This window comes from Chrysochloris asiatica, unplaced genomic scaffold (assembly GCF_000296735.1).
Source record: "Chrysochloris asiatica unplaced genomic scaffold, ChrAsi1.0 scaffold00262, whole genome shotgun sequence".
Lineage (NCBI taxonomy): Eukaryota > Metazoa > Chordata > Mammalia > Afrosoricida > Chrysochloridae > Chrysochloris > Chrysochloris asiatica.
Genome location: NW_006408780.1, coordinates 3,422,732 through 3,431,306, shown reverse-complemented (window position 1 = coordinate 3,431,306; position 8,575 = coordinate 3,422,732).

Genomic DNA, 8,575 nt, shown 5'->3' with positions numbered 1-8,575 from the left:
TGTATGAGAGAATGGAACATTGTATCTATGAGACCATGAAACATTGTATGTATGAGAGAATGGAACACTGTGTGTATGGGAGAATGGCACATTGTATGTATGAGAGACTGGAATGTTGTATGCATGAGACAATGAAACATTGTTATTATGAGAGAACAAAATGTTTCCTGCTCTTGCACCATCTTCACCCTTGTGGTTATGTGTGAGTCCATTGTTCTGGAAACTGTGTCTGTCTACCTCCTGGAGGAGTCCTCTCATTTTTGCTGACCCTCTGCTTTACTTCATATCTGTATCTCCCTATTAAAGCTAATTGTGCTTTTTTTTCTACATCCAACTTCCATTTTCCACCTTTACATCATAACTGACTTTTGGGTAGTCACTGTCATCTCTTGGATTTCTTAAGAGACATTTTAATGTATGGTGTGATTTTATACTTTTATTTTTTACAATAAAGAAAATGGCCCCTTTTTTCCCCTCCTTTGAATTGTGTTGCCCACATAGTCCACTTGTTTGGTGCATCCTTCAGCGTCTTCAGTTCCCTGTGGGTGCAGACCTGTCCCCAGCCAGGAGAGAATGGGGCTGATCCTTTCTCCACTGAAACTCTCCTGGCAATGCCGATGACTGCTTACCAGGCTGAGTTCTTGAAGAAGGGGGGACAGGTGTTGGGAGGAGCCCTGGAGATGCAGGAATCTGTTCACGTTGGCTTTCCTTGTTCCAAATAAACTATTTCTTGGACATTCCTTCTTACAGCGTTGTTCTTTATTTCAAGGTGGGGTGGGCTGTTTAATGTTTTTCTCAAGTATGAAGAGGCTCAAATTTAATTAGAAACATACAACTCAGACAAGAAAAATGGAGATCGAGGAAATGATGGTCTCACTCACAGAATAAAACCAAATTGAGCTTGGCAATTCAAGACTCTAACCAACTTGACCACAACTGAATGGGCTGTGTTACTGTTATTATTTTGTACTTACAAAGGTACAAAGTCTATTCACTAGAGGAAAAATACGGAAAGTTCTTCACCTAGAGAAAAGCACTGTGAACATTTCCTCAATTTACCCTTCAAATGGCACCCCAAACCTACCATTCTGGGGTTTATTCTGATGCATAGTGACCCTATAGAACAGCATAGAGCTACCAAGATTGAAATTGTCAAGGACTTCATTCTTCTTGGATCAACTATCAACACTCATGGAAGCAGCAGTCAAGAGATCAGATGACATATCACATTAGGCAAATCTGCTGCACAAGACCTTTTTAAAGTGTTGAAGGGCAAAGATGTCCCCTTGAGGACTAAGGTGTGCCTGACCCAAGCCATGGTATTTTCAATAACCTCATGGGCCTGCAAAAGCTGGACAGTGAATAAGGAAGACCGCAGAAGAAATGGTACATTTGAGCTATGGTATTGGAGGAGAATATTGAAAGTGCCATGGGCTGCCAAAAGAACCAACAGATATGTGTTGGAAGAAGTACAGCCAGAGTGCTCCTTGGAGGCCAGGATGGACAAACTTCATCTCTCATACTTCAGACATATTGTCAGGAGGGACCAGTCACTGGAGAAGGATATCATGTTTGGTAAGGTGGAGGGTCAGAGAAAAAGAGGAAAACCCCCAGCAAGGTGGATTGGCAATATGGCAGCATCAATGAGCTCAAGCATGGCAACAATTGTGAGGTTGGCTCAGGACTGGGCAGTGTTTCGTTCCGTTGTGCTTAGGGTTGCTATGAGTCAGTAGCAACTGGATGGCACCTAACAACAACAACAAAGAGCTGCCCCATAGGACTTCCAAGACAGCAGTATTTACAGAAGTTTTCTCACGCTGGCCCTCCACACCCCCATTCCCTCAGGATGGGGACAAGAAGAGGCCAGTGAAACCTACATGTGCCATGGAGTGTGTTACAAGGCAGAAGAGCTGACCACAGGGTCAACTGCTCGACAATGGGCAGTAAGCATGCTTGCCCTTGGCTCCTGAGGGAAACGCTGCCTCTATCTGTCGAGTCAGTTTGAGCGACCATCTGAAACAAAAGGAGGGTCAGTGCCTTGCTCATAAGACATGTACCAACACAAGAAACCCACGGAGAATGGTCCTCCAACATCATCCACCTGTTAGCCCTCAGGACCGCTCAGTCTGCCTGGCATATGAAGTATCTCAGTTTAACAATGACACTGAGGGACCTCCGTGGACCCCTCAGGAGCAGTCCTGTGAGTGTGTCACTTTGGGTTCAGCAGGTCCAGGGTACGGCCTGAGAGTCTGCATGTCTAACAAACTCCCAGACCAGTTGTGTGTCTGAGTAGCACTGTGCTCCATGGGGTTTTCGAGACTCTGACCTATTGGAAGTAGGTCTCCAGGTCTTCTTCTGATGCCTTTCTGTCACCGCTGTGGTTAAGTGCTGTCATGTCGGTTCCAATTCACAGGGACTCTATATAAGATTTCCAAGGAGCGGCTGGTGAGTTTCCACTTCTGACCTTGCTGTCCGGTACTTTATCCCATAGCACCTCAGCATCTTCTCCAGGTAGACTCAAACCTCGTACCTTTTAGTTAGCAGTTAATCCTTTGTACCACACTAAAATTCATTCACTCCCCAGGCCCCCTGCACCCCAGCCCAAGCTGTGAGCTCAGTCAGGGTGGCCCCGCAAATGGCGGGCCACCTCATAGAAGGTTCTCAGAAGCAGCACAGCCAGAATGTCCCTCAGAAGCCTGAATGGCAAGACCTTGTTGCACTTACATTGGTCCGTGTTCTCAGGAGGGAAAAGGACATCATGCTTGATAAACTAGAGGGCCAGATAAATGAAAGCGAGACCTCAATAAGCTGGACTCACACATTGGCACAGTGGCGGCAGCGATGCGCTCAAGTGTAACGGTATTGTGAGGAAGGTGCAGGACAGGGCGCTGTTTCATTTTGTTGTGCCTGGGGTCGCGATGAGTCAGAACTGACTCCATGGTCTCTAACAACAATAACAAAGTATGGCGTTCAAAGAAGACTTCAGGGGCAAGTTTGGATTAAGCTTTAAAGATTATATTGGGGCAATAGTTTCAGGGCTTTGTCCAGATTAACAAAAGGATAGGGACACAACTCGAAGAATATACGCAACATCACTAAAATGTTGACATAGAAATTTTTGAAACGGTGTATCTTTGGCTGCGTATACTTCCACAAAAATCAAACTTTTTTTTTTTTTTTAATCTGTAAACCGGCTAGGCTTCAGTATTCCCAACATCCTCTTCTCTATTCCCTGCCTCCAGCAATAGCTTCTTTATTTAATTTTTTTTTTTTCTGAAATGAAAACCTAAGTTCTACCCAATAAAGTAAATAGAAAGAAATAGAATAAAGAAATATTTTATTTCTATCCAATAAAGAAATAGAAAGATACCTGTGGAGGGCAAGCCTCCCTGGTGATAATTCTTGGTGTTCCAGGTCAAGATTACACTTAGGAAACGGACTAACCTCTTTGTCTGCCCCAATCTCTAGAGAAGGAAGAGCAGCTTGCTAGTTGATACACCCCATCCACATGCACAAACCCCCAATCAGCTTCTCATCCACAAGAACAGCTGGCTGACCAAACTCACATAAAGCCCATGGGGTCACCTGCATTCATCCGCTTCTTGTTGTTGTTAAGTGCTGTTGAGTTGGTTCACACTCATAGCAACCCTGTGTAGGGTTTCTGAGGCTTTAAATCTTTGAGGGAGCAGAAAGCGTCATCTTTCTCCTAAGGAGCAGTTGGTGGGCTCAAACCACACACCTTGTGGTTCACAGTCCACTGCTTATCATATGGAGCCATGGTGTTCCCATTAAACCAGAAGGACAAACAGACAAGCCTAGATCATCAGATGTTGGGAAAAACCAAGAAAGAGGGTCCAAGATGAACACAGAGAACAGCTCTTCCCAAAGGAGACCCAGGAGAGAGCAGAGAGCTTTAAAAAGACTGAACTCTTGGCCCTAGATACTTGAGAAGATATTGCAGCCATAAGCACAAGAGAACAAGCCACCATGAAAATAAAACGGAAGAATAGGAGAGAACTCCTGGAAGTTAAAAATGATTGCCAAAAAAAAAGGAATCCAATAAGAGGGCTGGAGGAGTCAGTGGAAGATGTCTCAAAAAAGAACAGAATCAAGTGAATACGAGTGAAATTTGAATGAGAAATTGAGAGTCAGAGGACCATTTCTTAGAACAAGAACAATGAGGTGTGTTGAGTATGTATGATGTGCAAGGTGCTGTATCAAGCACTTTGGCCACACACACAAAATGCTCACAATGAAAAAGATGAAATTGGTGGTGGTGATTGCCAACCACTTGGTTCTAACTCATGGGACCTTGTGTACAATAGAAGAAAAGGCCGTCCAGTCCTGCATCTTCCTCAAGGTCATGGGTGTGTCTGAGCCCACTGTTGTGACAATTTAGTTGCAATGAGGAAACTGAAGCTCCGAGAAGAAGAAGGACTTAGGAAAAAAGTCACACAATTAGCAAATGCAGGCACTGTACCTCAAACTGGGGCTGAAACCACTTTCCAATCTGCAACATTTCACCATCGGGTTCATCTTGATTCAAATCAAGTTACTTGGCTCCGTAGAAAATTACCTTCACATACAAATAATACTGCAAAACCTTTTCCATTTATTTTAAAATTGTGGAATAAAACCGCAAACAAAGCATAGAGACTTTCATTATACTTAGAAAAGAAACGAGCTTGTGATTTGGCTGGTAGAAGTCAGGAGATAGAAATGTAGGGGAGAAAAGGTGGAGAGAATTTCTAAAGGTGCTAATTAACTTCATTTTCAGAGAGAATCAATAAGTACAATGTCTGCAAGATGAAATACATAAAGCTTATTATAATCCTCATGATATTCAAAGCTAGGATGGACAGACTTTATCTCACGTACTTTGGACCTATTCCTGGAGAAGAACATCATATTTTGTAAAGCAGAGAGTTAGCAAAAAAAAAAAAAAGACTCCCAATCAGATGGATTGGCACCATGACTACAACAATGGACTCAAACCCAGCACTCCTCAGAAACCCAGCACTAGTCAACACTTAGGCTATTATGCATCAGGCCACTGTGAGTCGAAACACAAGGCTAAAGACAACTTAATGGCACTTAACAACAAGTCTTATTAGGATATGTAGAGTGATTTTCCAAAGTTAATAAGACAGAACCAGGTTTTGAGGATCCTGAAGCTTTTACAACTTGGGAGATTCTCCTAAAATAAAGGAAATATTACAACTTCAAATATGACAGAGTCTTGAAGAAGCCTGAGAATGTGAGCAGGCCTGAGACTTAAACTGTGTTGTCCTCTTGGTCAGACAACCTCAATTCAAACCATTGTTTTGTTGTTAGGTGCCTTCAAGTCAGTATACACTCAGAGTAGCCCTCTGCACAACAGAATGAAACACTGCCCGGTCCTGCAACACCTCACAACTGTTGTTACACTTGAGCCCATCACTGCTGCCACTGTGCCAATCCATCTCACTGGGGGTCTTCCTCTTTTTCACTGACCTTCCACTTTACCAAGCATGGTGTCCTTCTCCAGGGACTGGTCCCTTCTGTTAATAGGTCCCAAGTATGAGAGACAAAGTTTCCCCATCCTGGCTTTTGGCTGTCCATGGTACTTTTAATTCTGAAACCATAGAAGACACCAAAACATGAAGAAAATGTAGGGGAAGGCTGGGAAATGGACAATGGTTATAGACTACATCCCCTAATTTCCAACGTGAAGAATGGCTAGATCATGTTTCTGTCTCTGTTATGAGTCGGACTGTGCCCCCAGTAAACATATATGGGAGTCTTAAATCCTGTCCCTGTGAACGTGACTCTGTTTGGGAATCCTCACCACTGGACCAATAAATAACATCATGAGAAATGGAGACAAGATTGGAGTGAGTTATCAAAGACTTCATTTGATTGCCACAATTAGGCACCATGAGTCAGTTCCAACATATAGTGACTTTGTGTAAATAGAACACAACACTGCTCCATCCTTCATGAAACACACCCTTGTTGCCATGTTTGAGTCCAATGTTGCAGCCACTCCTAACTCATGAATGTATACATACACACACACACACCTATAAAAGCAGGTACATACAGTCAGAAAACACACCAGGCAGAAATGGGGAAGCATTATTTCTGTCAGCTATGCATCTGGAGGAGATACCAGGAATAGGGGATCATTGAGTTTTCATTTCATCGCATTCTTCTTTTTTTTTTTCCTTTGAAAGTTTGACTTTTATCATTTTAAAGAGTGCATTGTGCCAGGTGCTTGGAAAACTGATTATCTACCTGCAGAAAAATGATTCACATACCCCATACACACACACAAACCCAACATGGATCAAAGATCTAAATGTTAAACCTAAAACCGTAAATTTTCTGGAAGAAAGCATGGGGAGAAAATTATGGGGCCTAGTCTTTTGTAGGGAGAGTCTTGGTGTGTGTGTGGTGCTGTGGATAAGTGCTCAACCATCAGATCGGTTTGAAGTACAAGTTCGATGGTTCAAACTCACCAGCCATTCCTTGGAAACCCTAGACAGGGTTGCTATGAGTCGGAACTGGCTCGACGGCACTTAACAACAACAACAATCTTTTGTCGGAGTTCTGGTATGGCGCTGTAGGATAAGCACCGGACAACTAGGTGTAGCGTTGTGGGTTAATGCGCCAGACTGCAAAGCCGTTTGAACTGCAAAGTCGGCAGTTCAAGCTCACCAGCTGCTCCTTGGAAACCCTATACAAGGTCACTATGGGTCGGGATCAACTCAGCAGCACTTAACAACAACTATTAACCACAGGGTCGGTGATTAAACTCACCAATCACTCCTGGGAAACCCTACAGGATCTCTATGGGTCAGAAGCAGCTGGATGGCATGTAACAACAGCCCGCTTTTGTAAAAACAGGGTAACAAGCCACACCAAAGGCATGGATAGAAGGAAAACTAACAGATAAACGGAACCTCATAAAAATTAAAAACGTATGTCCATTACTTTATTAAAAGAGTCAATAGACAACCTACAGACTGGGGAAAATCTTCAGAAATTATGTAACAAAAAAGGGTCTAATATCTAAAATCTATAGAAGATTGTAACAACTCAGCAACAAAATGACAAACAACCCAACCACAAAACGGGCAAAGGATAAACCAGAACCGGCAGCAAAGAGGACAAACATCTGAAATGATGTCCACAATCAGTAGCCTTTGGTGGTGGCTATGTGCCGTGGAGTCAGTTCCGACCCTGTACACGGTTTCCGAGGCTGTAAATCTTTACGGGAGCAGAGAGCCTCATCTTTCTCCCACGGAACAGCTGGTAGTTTCAAACTGCTGACCTTGCGGTTCACAGTCTGATTCATAACCAGAGAGATGCAAATCAAGACTACAGTGAGATACCTACCATGGCTAAAATGGCACTAAAATAATTAATAATAAATGTTGACAAGGATGTGGGATGATTGGAAACTTTTTCCATTGCTGCTGTGACTTTAAAATGATATTATCACTATGGTAAATGGTATAGAACTTTATAAAAAAAAAAAAACAGAAATAGAACTTCCCTATAATCTAGCAATCCCACTCCAAGATTGTTGTTGTTATGTGCTATGGAGTTGGTTCTGACTGGTAGTTTTGAACTGCTGACCTTAAGGTTCACAGCCTAATTCATAACTACTACGCTACCAGAGCTCCTTGATATTACCCTAAAACCAAACAAAACCAACTGCAGGCAGGGTGACTCCACCTCGCCATGACCCCATAGGACAGAATAGAGCTACCCAGTGTGAGCTCCAGAACTGGGCATCTGCTTGCAAGCAGGCTGCCACATCATTCTCCCAGGGAGGTGCTGGTGGGTTTGAACAGCTGACCTTTTGGTTAGCAGTGGCACACTTAACTACTGCACCACCATGTGCCTGAGAGACCTAAAGGAAAAGACACAGACAGACACACAGACACACCTGTATTCATTGCCACTTCTACTCACAATAGCAAATGAATGGAGAAACAGCCCAAGTGCCCAAAGCAGATGAATGGATAAGCCAATGGCAGTATATACAGCCAATGGAACACTATCCAACCATAAAGACCAACGAATCCAAGAAACGTATTATAACGCAGATGAAACTGAAGGGCATAATGCTTAGTGAAATAAGTCAGGCATATAAGGAGCCCTGGTGTAGCGCTGTGGGTTAATGAGCTGAGCTGCAAGGTCAGTTTGAACCACAAGGTCAGTGGCTCAAGCTTACCAGCCGCTCCTTGGAAACCCTATGCAGAGCCACTGAGTGAGACCTGATTCAGTGGCACTTACCATCAACAAGAAGGTAAAAATATTGTATGCTACCTCTATTATAAGAAGACAAGAATAGATAGAGAGCAATGTTCACTGGTGGTTACCAGAAAGAGGAGTTGGGGAGGAGGAGACATGCTTTCGTTAGTCGAGATGTGTGATTTTTGGCATGGTCAAAGTGGCACTGAATTTGGACGTAGTCAGAGCAACACAATCAAAATAAAAAGAGCATTTGAGCACACATGGCTGATGACAGGCATACCTGCCCATACAGGTGGTTGTTGTTGTTCGGTGCCATTGAGTCAGTACC